At 31.3% G+C, this 20,948-nt stretch overlaps 1 long non-coding RNA gene across 1 annotated transcript in view; it reads right to left on the bottom strand.

Moving 5' to 3' along the window:
- The window catches only part of LOC106677451 (uncharacterized), a 34,678-nt gene that overhangs the window by 5,988 nt on the left and 7,742 nt on the right, over window positions 1-20,948 (bottom strand). Inside the window, exons 2-3 of the long non-coding RNA XR_001342593.2 lie at window positions 20,454-20,587; window positions 7,582-7,753 (exon numbers count right to left, since the gene is read on the bottom strand). This is a non-coding gene — a long non-coding RNA (uncharacterized lncRNA). The remainder of the gene's footprint in view (window positions 1-7,581; window positions 7,754-20,453; window positions 20,588-20,948) is intronic.

Genomic DNA, 20,948 nt, shown 5'->3' with positions numbered 1-20,948 from the left:
TTAAGTAAATTAATAATTTTAAATAGCGTTTTGTTTACAGACCAATGTTTTTCAGAATATAATGAGGGACACATTTCTAATCTTGAAGGGGCACCTAATCTTAAAATGACCGGGACCCCCACTTGGTCAAAGACGGCACACAAATGTAAGCAATATCGGGTACGGGTAGGATATATAAATACGTCCTTGAAACGTATGTTGCGCCCTGGAACGGGTGGGACGTATATTTTAGAACAACAAAGGCATTAGTCATCCATACACGTCTCTACATATATTATTTACAAAAAAGATAAAGGTCATTTGGATCGATTACACTTTTTGATAGAGTGTATAGAGAAATTGGTAGATACCAATATATTGAAAATCCACCCAAAGACTTCAACAAGCAGCTCTACACCTAAACCATCACGCTTAGTTGAAAAGCATTTTCCAGAACTAATGAAAAGCGATATAGTAATTTTGTATTTTCCTTTGTACTTTATAAATAAATAAACGAAACAATATATATTACATAGTCTTTTCATTTATTTTAAGCACAAATAACAAAAAATTATAATATGAAATACGTCCTGCTCATATGTCATATGCTGAGTAAATAACAAGGGAATTCCCCGCCTAACAGGTTTTTGGCATTTATTTTTTCAACAGCCATCTCATTATGTTAAGAGATAAAACATTTGCTTCCAATGTTTTTTACCATTTTGATATATGAATTTTCGACAATCATAACCACATGATTGGCCGCCAACGACCAAATCTGAAACTAATACTGCTCCTCAATTCGATTCTCTTTTAATTATTAAGCCTTATAAAAGGAATATTGAATATCATTAGATTTCATAAAATAGTTAATATTCAATAGTAAATAGGGATTTATAATAATAGGAAACGGAATATGTAGAAATTTGTTAGTTATATCTGGGTAAAAAAAAAGTAAAAGAAATAAGCAACCTAGAAGTGAAAGAAATGATAAAAATAAATATTAAAAACAAAAAAATCATGGTTCGATGAAAGTCTCAAGAGAAGAAATTAAATAGTGAAAATATTGAGTGGGTGAACAAGCTTCGTAGGAAGGAGAGAAAAGTTTGGAGGAAAATGGACTTTCTGAAAGAAATCTGTATGCAAAATAATAGTAGGTTTTTTGTTAAACAGGAAAGAAAAGTTGGAAATAGTTTTGAACTATTATCAGCGAAAGGTAAGGAGGGTTATCAATATTATTTGACAAGTTGAAACAAATATTATTTTTTTATTATGCGTTGGTTGGTATCGTGTCCAAGCAGGAGGGTTCCAGACTAGCGGGTATATCAGTAAATGTGGCCCTGAGTTGGGGAAACATCGGCCCAATACTTTAAATATGTCATTAATAATACATATTGGTGGGCTCTTAGCGAAATCTATATATAAATAATGAAACTTGGTATATTGGTACAACAGCCGGGTGACTTCTGTCTCCATGGCTTCTTGTAAGTACATTATGTTCCATGGCATCTGTGCGTATACACAAACATAAAGTGCATCAATGAATTTTCAGAAAAGGCTTGAAATTCACTGGGGTGTGGAGTACAACTAAATACCTTCTTCAAGACCACAGAAACTAATTAAATACCAAGTTTCATTATTTAAAGAGAATTTCACTAGGGACTCACTACTAAATGAAAAGTTATAGAAATAAAAAATGTTTGGTACCAGGAAGGAATGTATTCAAGAGGATTGATTATCCCGAAGAAATATTATAACCTAATAACCAAAAGAGGAAGCAGAATAGAATTTTACATTATCAATTGACTGATACAAGGTCGTGATAAAAGGCTTTTGAAACTGTCTATAAAAATGTTAAACGATATCAAGACTAATTATTTCCTAGAGAGAACAATGTTTTTCACTATTACAAGAAAACCCTTTGTTCTATGCCGTATCGAAGCCATTATCTTTATCAAGAAAGGTCTCATATTACACCATTTTCTCCAAAACACTTTGGTTTTTTTTTTACCGTTCTACACAAGGAATGTTGTTGTATTCCATAATCATATAGCTGGCTTGAAATAAAGTGTTATGGTTTTAAATCACAAAGAAAACAAAATTCGCCTTGTTTTTAGATAAATAATAACGAGCGCGAGAGATAAGTGCGTGAGGCGATCGTCCATTATCTATAGGGATAAAAATTTAAACCGTTCTAATATTATCTTTAATTATTGAAATTACAACAACCCGGTTAGAGAGCAATTTATCGATTTATTTATAGTGCAAAGTTATGAACGTCCCATATATGAGAAAATAAACTTATCCACTAAGTCGGCTCGACGACCTGATAGTGGGCCCTGGTCTCCACAAGTAGGTTGTGTATTCCACATTGTATCCAGTTTAATCAGTGAAGTACAGCCGTCCTCCCATACCGAACCCCGAAAAGGTTCCTCGAATCTCCTCCACCGTCATTCACTCATTAAAGCCACTCATTAAGTCCACCCAAAGACTTTCGGTCTGGTACCCTACATTTTCTCATCAATTAGTTTTATGGGGATATCATGGAGACTCATCCATGCAATACAATACGGCCTTCTCAACGCAGCCTACTGGGCATGATAATTGTGTGCTTTTTAATGTTCAACCATTTTTCAAAGGTGTCTGACATTTTTTTTAAATTCTACATGTTTATAGATATAAAATCTGTTGGATAATTAGTTTTTTTCAGAGACCGTTTACAAATAAGTGAGAGGCATGTTTGCTGCAATCTGTTTCTTCTGTTTGTTTTTCCGTTGAAGTTACCACTATATACTTATATCACAGTGAGATAGATTTGAAATTATCTTTATGCTATTGTACTGAAAGTTATTGAAAAATTTAAAACATATACAATCTTCGTAAAAAAAAAAATTGTTAGTATAAAGCAATGAAGACGCTTTCTTTAAGATCTGTTGTTGAGTAATAAGTCCTTTTATTTTCCCATATTAAATTCAATGTTGGACAAACGACTAACTTGGAATCCTCACATAAGATTAAAAAGAAAGGAAACTGCACGTCGTTTCCGACTATTACAGCACTTACTAGATAAACAGTCTAAACTTCCAATTCACTACAAAAAACTGATCTACACAAGTGTAATAAGACCAATCTACGGAGTCGAGCTTCGGGGCTCCACTAAACCTTCGAATTCCTCAATGCTCCTTACTTTGTCACAAATAAAATCATGCATAAACACCTTAATGTTTTATATGTAACCGATATCATTCCTTCCACTATAAACTCCCTAACTACCCAAACCCATTAGTTAGGTTATTCTAACCTTGCTTCTTTATCCATTCCTGACAATTCATCGAGGCGCATGAAAAGAAGATGGCCTCGAGACTTCTAATGTAAAAACGTTATTAGAGTGCTATTGTACAACAAAATTATTAAAGTTATTAGAGTGTTATTTTATAACAAAATTCTGGATTCCTAAAGCTTGACATTCCTACCTGAAGCTTCGTAGCGACCTCGGCTTTTATTGACTAGTAATAACTTCTCCATCAATGGCGAGGTTCTCCTGATGAGGGTAATGGCCCTGCCGTGCTTGGAATGGTCTTCTCAAACTCTTAACTAAAAAGATACTACTCCAAATATTTTCTTGGATATCTTGGACAATTTGCTGATTTTTTGCATTTTTAAAATTATAAACCTTTAGGATATCAATGTTCATTAATTCGGCTTAAAGAATAATCATTGATTCAGAAATTTCAAAAGTATGAATTTCCAATTAACTTAAACTGTAACACCAGGCTGCACTTGTAGTAAAAGTTAACAACTTTTTTTTTTTTATATCAAGCCTGAAAATATTACTAAGGTCCTGAGGCATATTTTTATGAGTCTTTTATTTTATTTATTTATTTTTTTTGATGGGGAGGAACAAGAGAGGGGTAAAAAAAAAAGTTTTGATTTAAGTAAACAAAAAAACTTTAAATCAATTAATTACATTAGACATGGAGACAATCAGTTCAAATCAAATATCCAGGAGACAAATATTAAAAGATTTGTATGCCAGAAGGCTGAGATGAGTACGGCGTATCGAAAATTGGCAAGGTAGGTCCTACATCGAAAAAGCGAAACAGGGGGACAGAAATGAGTTTCTAACACTTATAATAATAACACTTAATATTATAACTCGTAACACGGACATGCATTCCAGGCTTTTCTGAAACTCTTACAAATTAATGTAATAAAGTAGCAAATTAGGTTTCTTTATTTAGTTTTTTTCTGGAATAAAAAAACTGGAACGCTGTCATTAACCGTTTTCCAAAGGCCGAAAAACGGTTATTTAGCACTAAATTAATTTGACGAACTAAATGATTAGAATTTAGAAACACATCTAATCATAAATGTTTTGTTTCGGCCACCCCCTATTTCAACTGTAATTTATGCAATATAATTTCGTTTCAGTTAATTATGTTTCATTTATAATTATTGTATACAGTCCACTACAATGAAACCAGCGACTCAAAAGTGAAGGAGTGCCTGGCATTAGGTTGAAGGCACACTTCATACAATAGGTAAAGTACGAAGGATAAGTAGGATAGAGGAGAAACGCGCAGATCCTCGGAAGCTATTTCTAAAGCCTGATACGGTGTAGAAAGTCGAGATTCTTTAAAAAAAAAAAAGTGAAAGAAAAAAGAATAGAAAAAACTTAAAATGCTATTCAGTGCGAACATAATGACAGGCTCTTTGTTCCAGCCCTGAATGTTATTATTGGCGAAAGTCTTCATTCCAATTGATCAACATCGAAGGTTGGTAATTTGGATCCAATCCGTCAATAATTACAAAAGGAAACAAGTGTACCATTACATTTGAAACTATCTGCGACGAAAAGGTAACGTTTCTGGACCAAGCGTTATTTTTAGCGAGGCCATTTTGGTCATCAGCAGGCCTCAATCGCATGCCATCAATTCATTCTCTCTATGTTAAAGAAACTTTAAAGCAATTAACATAAGACTACCAAATACGATGATAAAAATATTATTGGATGTTACCTCTAAAAATAAAATTTAAAATAAACAAGACTGTGACGTAATTAGAGCAGAACAATGACGCAAGCAAATATGCTCCTAGATCAAGGTAGCACAAAAAGATATCAGATAAAAAAGTGACTTGATCATTCCGACCGGTTTTGGTGTTACCACATCGGCAGCAGCTGGGTCTTCCAACTGAGGAATGTTGATTGTTTTATTTACTTCCCGCTTTTGTTGTATCGTGAATATTGTCGACCTTGTGATGTGTGATGAGGCTTTGATTGTATCAAGGAACACATCCTCGTTAAGCAGACATTTTGTATTACCATTATTATATTGTTAATATATTTTTTCTTTATGATTTTTAAATTTTAAGAATGTCCTTTCAGTCATGCAGTAGTTTACTGTGTGAAAAATATATATATTTGTATCAATCACTGATTACACTGAAAAAGTAAATTAAACCAAAACTGTATCATAAATAGAAAGAAGATAGTTGACCGTATGAAGTAGATTGTAGAAACATAATCCAGATGGCGGTCAATAAAGGTATCAAAATAGTAAAAGAAAACTATTTATTATTTACCTAAGTTTAGCCCCGCTTCGTCCGGGCTGTTATATTGAAACAAAGATAACTCGTCATCTCAACTATCTTCCTACATATATAAATATTTTTATTCCTTCTTTATCAAGATTTTTTGATTTACATTCTTTATGTAGTATTTATCAATTACAGTAAATTAGATACATTAAGCCTCAACATTATTTATTAATTTATTTTACATTTCCAACTTTTGCTCAGTGGTCAACCTGGCCATTATCAAGGATAATCTATATATTAACAGCTCTAATTACAATATTTTAATCAACATTAAAAATGTATTATTAATTCTTAATCAGCATACCTTAAATTTTAATTTCACTGCCTCAGTTTCACAGCCTATTTAATCTAGCTCACCACAGGTTAGGCATATTTCAGGCTCTATCCAGGTCAATTTTTTATTATTTTGTTTTTAATGATCATATTAAATTGAATTAGAAACAATTACCGAAAATTCAACCATAACAATTTGACTAAAAATGACTGCCCAATGCTGGTTTAAATTTCTATTGTTTGATTTAAAATTAATCAGATATATAATCGGAAAAATTCAAGAATTTTTCTTTTGATTATTATTGTATTTGTGTACAATCACAGTTATATTGTATTGTTCAAAACCAAGTTTATTATTTGATATAGTATTGTTTTATTTGGGCTTTTCTCCTCATTTTTTATATCTCCTTACTTGATTTTTTTTAACCATGGAGGTATAGTTGATAGCCAATAAAATCTAGGAGATAATGGTCAGTAGTTCGGGCAGAAATAAAACAAAGAAAAGATTCTTTAAACACTGCTATGTTCTAGGTCGAAACATTCAGAACTAGGAAAATTAAATAAGCGAATAATAAATCATAAAGTTTACAATCAAACATATAATATTAGAATAATAATAATTAGACATACGAGATCTATATTTAGTTTATTTTTTCAGCTGTGTAGAACCGAAAAAATTGTATTTAGGGATTTCGAGATGTGGATCATTGTTTTTGTTAGAATTATAACGCCCTTAAAATTTACATTACTTAAAGTGCTTTGATTTTATGCTTTCTTGTTGTTTTTAATTTTTTTAGAGAGTCTTTGATGATGTTGTTTTATACATAATTTTAAATGATTGTCATATTGATATCGGGTTGATATTCTCAAAAAAGGGACATAAACAATCTAACACACTAAGATCGCAGTGTTTATAAATTCAGTGCCTCAATGCAAAAATAGAATATGCAGACCGCGGGGAGAAGGTACAGGTATTGTCTAAAAATTTTAAATGGCAGATTCGATAGTATTTTTTAAAATTAAATTCACAAAATGTGGACATATTGTTGTTTATAACAAAAAACTGTTGGTTTTTGAAAAACTGTATCTGTGGAAATATTAAACATTGAGAGCTTATTTTTAGCTAATTTACACTACTTTAAAAAGGTACATATAATTATTTCCTCATGAAAAATAATTTTAAAGATATTTAGAAATTAATGAAAAAACCAAGCCTAGAGACAACAGTAGGCTTTTGAAGAATAAAATCAACATCCGATGGAGTATACTTCAATAGTCCAATGCCTACTTATGAATGAAGTTTACTGTACTTCTTGTATTGAGTATGCATTGAATTATTTTCTGACTAAAAATGCCGTGTATTTTTCAGTTAGAAAATATTTTTTTATCACAATATTAATTAGCCACCACTTTTGAAAGCGGCAGCTGAGAAATGGTAAATAAAGGTGTTTTTACCAAGAATGGTGTTTTTTCATTATTCAAATGACTATCCTTTTGGCCATAGCTCCAGAATTACTAACATTGATGCTGATTCTGCTAAGTTTTTGTAAATATAGCTTTTGAAACTATTGACTTTATAATGATAAAGAATTGTCCAAATACAGATTTTAGGATAGAATAAGTCGTAAAGGACATTAATAATAGACAAGAAACTATATATAATGATGTTGAAAAATGTTATTATAAGACATTCTTAATGTAATGAGGAGTAGCTGGATATCGATTCTATACCTCTGTATCGGATGAAGTTGCTTGTCACCTCATCATGCTTTTTCTCTCTGTTCAATGTTCTGGAGACGAAAGAACGAGAATGTCTTGTTAATTAAGGAAAACACTGGATTCCCTGATTCAGGATATACATCGATCGATGACAGTAACATTAAATGTTTCTTATGTATGGAACCTAGAATGATTTATATATTATTAATTTATAAACTAGCCACTCATAAATACCATATATTCACATATTTAAAAAAATATATAATATGAAATTGGTAAATGACACAATCTTCCTTGTTTAAATATAACAATTTATTTCACATACAACGACGTTTCGGGCTTATCTTCAAGTTGCTAGAAAACCAAATTCAACAAAATTTAATTTAAGAATATATCATATGTACAATCAATTGTATTGTTTCAACATATCTGAGCAATAGTTGAGCAAGAGAAAAACAATAGAAAATAAATTATAAATTAAAGAAACTCACTTCCAATTCACTAAATATCTAAACTGGTGACCTTCCGTAATTCGTGCCAGGAGTTCGTCATTTAGTACTTTCCCAAATTAAAACCCTTTCTTCTCTGAATTTAACATGGTCATTTCACGTCATGGGTACAAATGAAAAGTAAAATAAAATTTCTTCGATACCCCACTAGTAACATAAATCTCAACAACGATGAAATGAATTTTATTACTTTGAAGCTATAAAATGCCACTAATTTGCAGTTTATGTATATAGTATATGACTAGAGAGTATTTATTTATGGATATTATAAAACAAAATACATAAAAATGGTGCTTAATTATTAATTAATTAATTATAATTATTTATATGTACGTTTTCTTTCTCACTTTTTACTAAATTTAATTTTTATTTTGTTCATATATTCTTTTACTGGATTTTCAAATGTATATTATTTTCTTTTTCTTCCCTCTTTCACAACTTTAACATTGCTATATTCTCATCTTCTGCTCAAATATTATCCATGGTCAACAAATAACCCACCATATAACAAAAGTAGCTCATAATTTGTCTGTACGTAGAAGTATGCGTAAATTAATTTCTGTAAATAAATTCTTGACAATTAATTAAAAAATGTTGGAAATTAATGCAAAAATATTTAAAAAACATGATGGTAAATGGACTACCATTGGACCAATGGATATACCATTCTCTGGAGTATGTAGGCCTAATACGAAAGAAATCTCAAAATGACCACCGTATAACTTAGTGTGTTATTTTCAATACTGAGCGTTCGTAAGCAAACAAGATAACAAAAAGTTACATTCCTTCAAGATTTGTGATTTATGTTTAATTTAATGAATTATATTTTACATTGAAAATCGAAAAAAATATGTCCGTTCGCGGTCCACGATGTTTAAAGTTTTTAAGAAATTACAGGCTAACAGATTTTTTTTTTTAATTTGGCACTAAAGTTATAGGTCTCTCGAAGATAATCCTTAGAATTCATCACCGTTCGCCTTTCCGTTTCAAAAATAGCAGCCGATATGGTGATACAGGAAAATCCCCAAAATTTATGTATCGCTTTCTAAAAATATATCAAATTAAAAAAATATTATAGCAAACGCAATTAAGCGCACGATTAATGATCTTCAATTTAAGCCCTAATGGAGTTCTGTATGTTCAATAATTACCCAGATACAGTTTTTCCGAAACCAAAGTTTTTTTTTCAAATAACAAGAAACCATAATTTTGGCCAATATCATTAAAAATAATCAAAACAAACTACTAAATGGTGCATTAAACGAGCTTCAACTTGATCCATAAAGGAATTCTATACGTTCAGTATTATCCAAGATATATTTTTCAAATATCAATCACTTTTTCCAAACAACAAGGAAAAAAATATTTTGACAAATATCGTGAAAACTAATATTAGTAGGAAAATAATCATTATAAACTACTTTATAGTGCATTAAAGAAATTCAAATGTCCCCGAATAGAAATGTCTAGATTTAATATTTTCTAAGATACAGTTATTCAATACTTGCTTTCATAGAAGTTGATTACATAATTTAAAAAAGTATTTCAAAGCTAACGATTTCTCGTAAAAGAATAAAGTCTATCTAATATTTTGGCTATAGTATTTTCCGATATAAACTTATTCAAATAACAAGGAACAATAGTTTGTGAATTTATTTCGGTAAATATCATGAAAACTACTAACCTAATGAAGATAATCATTAGTAGTTAATAATGAGGCAGTTACTTTACGGTATATTTAACGAGCTTCAAATTGTGTACTAATTGACATCTGTATGTCAACTAGTTCCCTGAGATACCGCACTAGGCTGAAGATAAGACTCATTTTCAATGTATATTGCGTGTAAAAATATGTAAATATGTGTAAACATTGAACTGAGAGGATAGAAATGCCCCAGATTAACCATATTTCACCAAATTATGAGATAAATCATCTGTTAGAGTTTGAATTTGAGCAAAGTAACTGAAATTAAAAAAGTTTGTTGCACGCAACATATTATTTTTACTTATGTAGCAAATAAAAATAAAAATCTACATAAAAAAAGGATTTTCAGAAAATGAAATAAGAAACTATTTATAATATCGTTGTGAAAATCGTATATTTTTACAGTTTATATAAAATCATTTATATAAACTATAACACAATATTAGGCATTAAACAATAAGCTAGGAATGCTTACTTTCCTCACAATCAAAAATAACCGAATAAAAAAAATGACTGCCTTTTTACCATTATCTGTTTCCTCTTTTGCCTTACCCTGTAGTCCCTTATAAGAGTAGGGGAGCGTCCAGCCAGGACAGTAACTGCTTTGCTTCTCTCCCTATGTTCCAAGCTAGGCGGGGGATTTTTACCAGTCCTCTTGAAAAAAACCCTCTCCTCATTAAAGTAGTCTGGCAGGGATTAGATGACAAATTTAAAAAACAAATCATCCTCTAAAGTACTATAAATTTTGTTTTCTTTGAAAAAATAAGTGTTCTCATTGTTAGCAATAATAAACAACAGATAAATACAAAATATTAAAGAATTTCATGAACAACTAAACGAGAAAGAAGGATAAATATATAATCTGATTCAATAGACCGCCTCATCTTTCGGATTACGGATTCAATGTCTTCTGTTAAACTATTGTATTATTAGCAGGAACAAAATTTATTCCCACCTCGAGAAACTCTATAATACAATTTTTTATAGCAAGAGATAAAATAGTAACTTTTTTCATAATTTTCCTCTTCTCTGGTTTATAGATTTTGTTTACGAAAATCACAAAATAGCGTAAATTTAAACACGAGCCTACCAATCTAAACAAAATTTAGGGAAACCTGTTGAGTGCTAAGTGAAAGATGTATGATTCACGCACCGCACCAGACTTTTTCTTATCTGCTTGTATTCAAGGAGTGAATTCGATTATTAATCAGAATTGTTTAACCCTTTTCAAAAATGATCGATCAATTTGTGTTTCATGCTCAAATATCGATTTTATAAATTAAAAAATAAATATCTTGTTTCGTGCCTCCCCCACTCCTCCCCTTACGACGTGCCTGCTGCTGATAAGTTGGTAATGTACCTTGGAGCAAAGGTACTCTCAACCTCAGCCACTAAATCAAGGAGCTTTATTGGTCCCTGCCTAAATTAAATTACTCATGAGAGGCAGGCTAGCACGCAAGAAGCCAATGTCTACAACCTAGATGATACTAGAAAATAAGTCACGATGGATTGAATACATATTATATTAAATTAAGATTCACTTTTACCCATACAATGCTCTTCATGGCGTTTGTATTATTATTATTATTATTATTATGGCACTACGGTCCTACAAGAACCCGTGCTTCCTTCACCACAGCCAACTAATCTCTCTTCATCTTTCAACATTCATTCGCCTTAGATCCTCCTCCACATCGCCAGCCATCTTATCCCGGGACGTCCTCTTTTCCATTTTCCATCCGGTTTCCAATATTGCATCTTCTTGGTTATCTTTTGATCGGGCACCCTCTCTACATTTCTTATCTATGTTATTCGTGCTGATGGGTTCCCCAAACAGTCCCATCAGCTCCTTATTGCATCTTCTTCTCCAAATTCTATTCTTCGCGACTCATTCCCATATCCTTCTCAATAACTACCACTCCCAAGATTTGGGCATATGTTCCGCTTTTCTTTTCAAGGGTCATGTTTCACAGTCATCGATTAGAACTGGCCTTTTTTTATTCTTTCTTGAACTTTTTATGTTCTTATCTTCATTAACCTTGAGGTTTAATTAAGCTGCTACTTCTTCGAATTCTTGAAACGTTCCTCGTAAGACTGTTCAGAGTCTAGCTTTTATGACCACACCATCATATATATCATATCATATCATATGCTAGATACTGAGACAGCCGATAGTAAATGGTAGCCATTCTCCTCAGAAAGTTCCTGAGACAGCGATTTTACAAGCTTAACTCGGCAGGTAGTATTCATTAGTGTCATGTCGTTTGACTTAGTAAAAAATACGATAGAATGCAATCATCATATTTTTAAACTCTTGGAACAAGTCACGATGTTTCAAAACGTTTAGTTAGTAAAGTTCCAAGTTGACCTAGAAAAATACTGAACTAATTTCTTTCGATAGATTCTAATGTAAGACTGTTTGCAGAAGTTAATAGCAAAGCATTTGCCACTCTCGTGCGTAAACCTATGCCAGGTTTTTTCAAAATGATCGCCGTATATTTTTATATTTAAAGCCAATGTATCACTTTATTTTATGAAAATTGTTTTGTTCATAATTTTCGCCTTTCCTGTGTTTGTACTCTTTTCAGGTAATCCGAAATCAGAAAAAAATAGGGATAATGTCAGCATGATCCCACCGATCCTCACAAAACTTGGTTACATATCAGGTAAGTGGTAAGAAAAATTAAATTTTTTAAAAAGTACTAGATTATTTATTAATTTATTTTTTAAATATTTTGACACACGTTTTTGAACGGACGAACTTTTAAATGTAAAGCACTTTGGCACTTCACAAAAATTTCGAATATTATTCATGTTTTTTTTTTTTTAAACTACCACGAATAGTAGAACATGTATATATGTATATTTCAAGTTTTATCCGATAGCATTTAAAACGTGTCTTTATTTACGAGGTCAGTTGAAAACATTAAGAAACAGCATATTTATAACCGGAGGATTCATATGCAGAACGGTACAGTTGTTGTTTATAAGAGTTTGAAAGTACGGCATTAGATCCGGGAGACGTAATTCATCTCGAAATATGCTAATTGGTAGACTGAAAGCAAGAACTGGTTCAGTAACCTTCAGAAGGTCTGGTAGTGTTTAAAGTCCCCAGGGAGTGGGCGAAACACTGTGAAGGAACCCCTTTTAATTTTCTGCTACGTAGCACTTTAATCGAGCTCTCCTTCCTAACTTTTGTACCCCAATATATGCTATAAATACTCTTAACAGAATCTCTAAGCACCTGTGACCCGACTTTGAGGCAGCTCCGTTATATTAAGAAAGTAGAAACGTTTTGGTATGCCGGATGCGGATGCTAGGAAAATAATCCCCGTAATAAAACTTCACTACGTAATAACATTTTATTACTGGATAACATTAGAATTAAATGAACACATCCTTAATCAGTATTATTCTGATCGATATTAATATCACTAAGAGAGGTTATAACATTATTAAACTACGTTATTAGAACAAGGTAACAAGTTCTTTAAGCTATAACAGTTCAACAATAATTAAACACAGTATAGTTCTTACTAAGATAGAGCTTAGTTGAATAAAGTATGCGGCATAAGCGATTGATTCAATAATTTTGATAACTTCAGATTTCAATAACTCCTGATCAACTCTAAAATATTTGCTCTAAACATAACTCGATATTCGCTAAATTCATATGATTTCATTATTAGCCATTATTATGTAAAATAATCTTTAGGTTATTAATATATAACCTCGAGAGACCTCTAAATACTCAATCGGATTGACAGTAAAACCAGAAGTCTGGCGTATCATACAACTTTCACATACATCCTACATACGTTCCTAAATTTTGTGTAGCTTGCCCAGTCTCATATTGGTGGTACAGACACTATTTTTGTGATTTTCGAAATATATATAGAGAGAGAGAGACCGGGGAAAATGAGACTTATGAACAAAACATTTTTATTGTTGTAAAAATTCCTATTTTAGGATTCCACGAGGTGGACGTAACGAATACAAATTTTGTTCCTGTCGTGAATATAACAGTTCAACAAAATATAACGAAGCCGTAATGCAATCGGGAAAGACTTGATATCGGCTTGATATTGAAATACTTGATGTCGGCTTGATATTGGCTTCAACAGATAAGCAGAGTAGAGTAAAAATTAGCTGGTAGCTAAACTGTACTTACTATAAGTAACGGGATAATTTTTTTTTTTATTTTCTTAAAAATTGTTTACAGTTTATTACAATTTTCTTTGATTAGACTTTATTTCAGAATTACATATAACGTTCTTTTTACAGGAAATGGCTATTCTGAAATCAATACAACTCGAGCTATCCAAGCAGGTGTTAATTGAGGGTTGAAATTTTTCATATTTAGTGTCATATTTTAATATTTTTGAGATTGTTTGTTTTATAAAAAAAGAAAGAAACCGAATTCAAAATGTTTAGTTCCTGGATAAATGGTTTAGAGGATTCTTGTTTCCTTTTTTTTACTTGCACTTACCTATACATTGAAAATTGGGAACCCTAGTTTTCGACAGAAATGCATGTTATGAGGTCTCCTATGTCGAAATAAACAAGTCAAAATAGTCTGTGAAGATCCAAGCCCAAAAATGAAAAGTCGTGCGAATATATTCCTGGAACGCGACAACTGTTTCGCTAAAATTGATCGACAGGACGTGCCCACTTTTTAGAATCGATTTTTTACATTTTTCGATTGTATCCAAAACAGCTCTCTAAATTTTGATTAAATAGATCTCTTTAATACCAGATAGGTCTTTTTCTCATTAAAATTGTATAACAGATCTTAAGTTCCAAATTATCCTCAAAAGTACCTTTAACTTTGTTCATTAAAAACAAAAAAAAAATATTATACAAAAATATGCAATATTGATCATTGTATAAATATAAAATTTTAAATAATTTTATGAATAATTAAAGGAGAAAAAAGTAAAATAGAAAAATCCAATAACAACGAGAAAATCCGAGACCGCCCGATCTTCCCCGTTGAATTAAAGCTTCGTTATCTTTTGTTATACTGTTGTATTCTTGGCTGCAACTAAATTGATATTCGTTACTTCCACCTTAAGAAATCCTAAAATAAGATTTTTTAGGCAATATAAAAATATTAAAAACATTTCATAATTTTTAGATTCCCTGGTCTTTGGATTTTTTTCCAAAAATCAAAACTCGTAACTTCAATCGAGCCAACCAATCTACACAAAACTTGGGGACATACTTACGGTAGGAAGTGAAAGTTGTGTGATGTGAGCACCATACCAGATTTTTGGTTTTACTATCAATAAGTTCTCTGATTAAAATTACAAATTTACACATATATGTATATATAATATTTTGTTAAACATTTATGAAAACAGTTTATCATGGTATATTCGTCTCTACCACTTTAAAGTTGGTATTTCAGACCGTTTGATTTCCTCCTTCATCATGCGTGCTGGTAATTTTACTTGACCTTTGGTCTCGAAGGTCAAATGATGCTCTTTCACAAAACCGTATTGTTCAAGGTCTTCGTACGGAAGACTAATACCAATCTACAAGCTACATTTAAAGGTTAAGACAAAATGAATTAATAAATATTAATTCTTAATAAATAAAGTCCTTAATATTGTTTAGTTGCAAAATAGATGAAATATTTCGAAAGTCCTTAAAAAAGGACACTTCCTCTTTTTCAAAATCTTCAATACAAGCTAACAGTTTTTTTTTTTACTAGTTTTTTTCAGCTACATTAATAACAAATTTAAATACCTTATTTAAAAGAATGATCATGAATAAAATATTGGACATATATTAATATATATACGTACTATGTACATATGTACGTTGTAAGCCTCAAATGTGATAACAGCTTCGAGAATTGAACAGAATCTTGAAAAAAATGCGACCTTTGTAATTTTAGCTCTACTACTCAATTTTTTTTTTTTAATTTCGAAAACAGAAGTAAATTTATTTCATGAAAATATAAAAACCGTGATAAAATGGTTAAAGGGAGGGGTGGGATTAAATTGAGACCGCCATAAGATACCTATCTGGCAATAAGTCAATTCAAAAACAAAGTTTCAACCCCTCAATCTCATTTATAATTAATTTGAAAGTGCACCAAACTTTACGATCGTTAACAAAAGCGAAAAAAAAATTTAGACTAGACGAAATTCTGATTAACATCACAACCCACTTTGTGGTATTGTTCCGTCCAGAAACCAATCTTTATGATATTAATCCTTTAAAAACCTTTTTACCATACCATTATATTTTTTAGAATAAACTTTAGTAATGCTATATTTTCTAAGACGCTCACAATGGGCCTATAGAAGCTAACATAGGGTTACTTCTGTGACTTGTGTTAAATTGTCTTTTTATTGGTCATCAAGGTCGGAAGCTGATTCATAGACCACCAAAGTTGTCTTTATATTCCAAAAAACCTACAACGAATCTTAAATTTGTACGCCTACTCTTATCTGTATCACGAGTTTTCACATTATATATGTATATATATACGTCAAACTAATACATATATATTGGTATTTCTGTAAGTACAAGTAGTACGCCAAATTTTTGTAAATATTACTGCTGGACAACAAACTGCACTCCAGTAGATCCTTGCCCTTTTTCAAATATGTAAATGAATTAAATTTAATTCTAAGCAGAAACTTTTCCACTATTTGGAAAATTTATTGATACTAAAAATAATAATAATAAATAAATAAAAATGAATACAATTGGATAAATCATAGATACATACATAAGCATACGTTAAAGAAAATCTAAAACAAGAAAAGCGAAAAAAAAGTATAATAATCAAGATGAGGTGTAGATAGTTGACCGTAGATTAATGATTGGAGAAGTTTGTTGGGGGGTGCTGTAGATAGTTGACCGTAGATTAATGATTGGAGAAGTTTGTCGAGGGGTGCTGTAGATAGTTGACCGTAGATTAATGATTGGAGAAGTTTCTCGGGGGGTGCTGTAGATAGTTGACCGAACGTCGGCATAAAATAAATAAATATGGTTTTGTTTATTTATGTTATTCTTTGCTGATCGCACCCCCCGACAAACTTCTCGAACCAATAATAATCAAGACATAACCTAAAATTAATTTATGTTAAATGTTCATTATGATAGATGGAAAAGAATGTTCAATTTACAGGAGTTTTGTTTTCAAATTAATAAAAGTTTTTTTTTAAGTTCTTCCAATTTTTAGGTGATTGATGTTAAAGTTTGAAATTCCACTAAATATTAATTTTTAATTACAAGTTAAAAATAAATCTAATGATATTTTATAGAGTGAATGAGAAACAAGGAGTTATCAGCGACGATTTTGCAAATAAGGGATTTTTGCTACCTAACTGTGATTTAACTAAATCCAGGCCTGAGTATTAACAAAATATGGTTCATTTTGTTTATGTGATGTAATGTCTAAATCGCTTAAACATTGAATGCTCAGCTATTTGCAATGTATGATCATGAAAAACATCTACTCATAAAATTACAATCGCAGGCAATGTGTTTTCTGTGTTGTCAAGCCTGACAAGACGGGTATCTGTTGATGAAAAATAGTATTGGCGCTGTAAAAAAAGTATGTAAGTAACCAAGTACGGTTGCTTACACAGTGTACAGTTGACATCTCCTTTAAGAATGCTTCTTAAGTTGTTTTCGGTTTTCGAGACATTCAACAATTAACAAAACATTTATTTAAGCATCATGTTTTTTTGTTGTCAAACTTCTCTTCTTAACTCCTCAGCCTTTATATGGGAAAAATATATTTAATATAAATATATTAAATATATTAAAGCAATTTGATATTCCCTGATACATTTCGTGTTCTTCAGTACAAAACAGTACTTTGGATAATACTGTTATTCATAATTCCCTGTACGAGATAGTTCGTTGACAATTTACACATAAATGTAAATACTTTTCTTGAATATCCTGCAACTTTTTGAGAAAAGCATTTTCAAGTTTTCAAATCTTAATTATTCGTATATTATTATAATTAGTGAATATTTTTTTAACTTCATTTTGAATATTAATTAACTGTTTTTCAATGAATTATTTGATAACAAGGACCAGAAGTCGAAACTCACAATTAGTTATGAGGTATCAGATATTAATTAATATAAGGTGTAGTTTTCTTGTTCGGAAGTTTTTCAAGTTCTATATTACACAGAAAATGAATTTAAATGTTCCTTATCGCTAAATAATTTTTATTTCAATCTTGGACGTTTCCTAGTTTCGTACCTCTATTTTTCAGGTATCGTGATAGAATATAGTGTTAATTTTTTTCAATATGAAATAAATATTTGTAGTCAATTAATTAAAATTATTTTCTAATATAAAAGTTGCATGAACCGTAATATGGAGTCACATTTTTTAACTCTATCATGTCTTATCAGGCACAGATACATATAATTTCAACATAGAAAATTAATTAATTGGCCATAAATATTAATTTGACTAATAGGAGTTCATTGTGAAAAATATTAGTAAATTGTATGAAGATGGAGAAACGAAATTCCGAAATGTCCAGGAGTGAATGTTAAAATTAATGAAGTATTCATAAATTAAGTTTAAACCTGTATAATGTAAGAAGTCCTATTTAGTAAATAATTATCCAAAAAGATTTATATATAGTTCGTTTCAATTTCAAAGGTTTCTCTAAGCGTAGAATACTCTATTATGCTTGACCATTTACATAAAAAACATTTTAATTTGTAAAATAACAATTAAAACAAGAAAGAAATAAGGTCGATTCACTGCGTGTTAAAATTATCTGAATATTCATGACATCCTTTTTCCTATATTACATAATAAACGCCACTATAATATCGGAAAAAGTCTTGGTAATATTTCCTCATATTTCTTCTTGAGTCGATCTACGGAACAAATCGATTTCCCCTATCAAGGCCAAGCTGCAATCAGCCACCTACGATATATAAATAACTTTCGGATAAAATAACTTGTACTCAATAATCTTTTTACACCCACTCTAAGAATATTCAATCAGGCGGGGAAAGTTAAAGGAATAAGCATAGGCGGCAACCCTTTTAGGGGCTATGAGTCAAGGGTTTAATTTAATATAAGGCTATTTTGGCGCTTTCAACTTGGCCCATTAAGGATGCCTATCCCATCCATGCACATTAAAAGCAAATGAAAATTAGCTGAGAAAATAATAAATACTTAATGTTCAATACCATCAGTGTAAAGAAACGAGGGTTTGTGTCGTTTATAAGCTAGGTATAGTCCAACAGATACACGAAACCCAATAATTCTGTAAATAATTAAAAAATATTTTCAAGGAAAAATATTTCTGATGGTCCTAAAACTTTTAATAATTAGCTAATTAATTTGATTAAGTACTGTTTTGGGTTTTATTCCGCTTACACCTAAATGGTGGTTTTTACGATAAAAGTTATAGTAAAACGAATTAATGAAGATTACATTATGAGTCAAATGAGGACTTTACCTTAATAATTCGATTATGTGGTACAGCCATAAACTATCTGCTTTCCCAGCGTATGAACTTCATTTTAATTCAGGTATTGGAGTTTAAGTGGTTTACAACCGGTTTGTTGACTTATTCTACTCATCCCACAAAGGATGTTGTCTTCTTTGATGTGTTTACCTCTACATTTTATTTTAAAATTTATTTATTGATATTTACAACTGTACATAAATACATCAAGTATATTTGAGGAAATCATAATGGTATGGTTACAAGCATGTAGAGAAACTACCCATTGGTAGCACTCTAAAAACATTTTTACAACATAAGGTCTCGAGGCCATCTTCTTTACAGACGCCTCTGAGGATTGTCCGGAATAAAAGAGGAAGCAAGATTAGAAACTAATGGGTTTGAGTGGTTAGGGGATGGATTGATTAATGGAAGGATTGATATCTGGTTCTGGCTAGATCGGTTACAAATGGAACATTAAGGTCTTTGTGGATGATTTTATTTGTGAAAAAGTAGGGAGCATTTAGGATATTACGAAGGATTTTGGATTGGATACGAGAGGTTTAGTGGAGCCCCAAAGTTCAACGCCGTATGTCCAGATAGTCCTTATACTTGTCATGTAAATCAATGCTGTAATAGTCGAAATCGACGTGCAGTTTCCTGTCTTTTCAGTCTTGTGTGAGGATTCCAGGTTAGTCGTTCGTCCAGATGTAGTACAAGGTAGCGGATCGGTTCAACAAGGGTAAGAACGGAAAAAAAAAATTTAAGATTAAAAAAACTTCCTTAAATTAAGGAATTAACATTATTTCGAAAATGTTTGGTTATAAGCAAACCAAATTTATTCCAATTTAGGACGTGGTAGCTGTGCAGGTTGGAACGAGTGTATCAGACTTGAAGCAAATATCAAAACTGCATAGATCCTCACCGGAAGGTGAGACTTGCACTTAAAAAGCAAATTTCATGTAATATAAAAGAGCAAATCTTTTTAACATGAAATTGGTCCTTGGAATTCAAAGCTGAAAGAACCCCAAAAATGTTGTGTCTTGAAATTATCAGAATAATTTCTTTCTTTTCGGTCTTTCGAGGTCGAAAACTTGGATTAACATTATCATTATCATGTCATATATCACGTACAACATACCAATAACAACTACCTCATTTGATGCAAGATGAGTAAAATAGAATATTTTACTTGACTCTGATAGAATGTATGCAGTACCTCCTTGAAGAATCCTCCTGAAGAAGACGACTACAAGAGGACTAACGGAACCGCCCCCGACCGCTAGGCCTCCACTTCACGGCGTTCTTTATCTTCTTCAGCGGCACCACAGATCGGGCTGTCTACGGGTGCTTCTAAAAGCAAAATTATAGTATATCATTCAGAGGGGTCTACAAATTTAGCTGAACTGTTTAATTACTTTGTCCTATCTGGGCCCTGTTTCATAATGAAAACTGATAGTATTAGTTGATGGTACAAGTGTAGAAACTAGTGTGTTAATAACAATAATACTTATTTTTTCATTATAGGGATGACTATTAGTGATATTACAGGAATTAAAAAATACTAAAGTACAAATTATTATAGTAGAAGTCTGTGTAATTGAATTAAGATAAATCTACAAGACTAATAGTATTAGTTTGTACTTTATTATGAAACAGGGCCCTTTCAGGGGATGTCTTCTTACGTGTATCAGTGGGTATTACATACACAACA

The sequence above is a fragment of the Halyomorpha halys genome, unplaced genomic scaffold (assembly GCF_000696795.3).
Source record: "Halyomorpha halys isolate HHAL.00 unplaced genomic scaffold, Hhal_1.1 Scaffold100.1, whole genome shotgun sequence".
Classification (NCBI taxonomy): Eukaryota; Metazoa; Arthropoda; class Insecta; order Hemiptera; family Pentatomidae; genus Halyomorpha; species Halyomorpha halys.
Note: the sequence above shows the minus strand (reverse complement) of the source record. Positions and strands in the feature narration are given on the sequence as shown.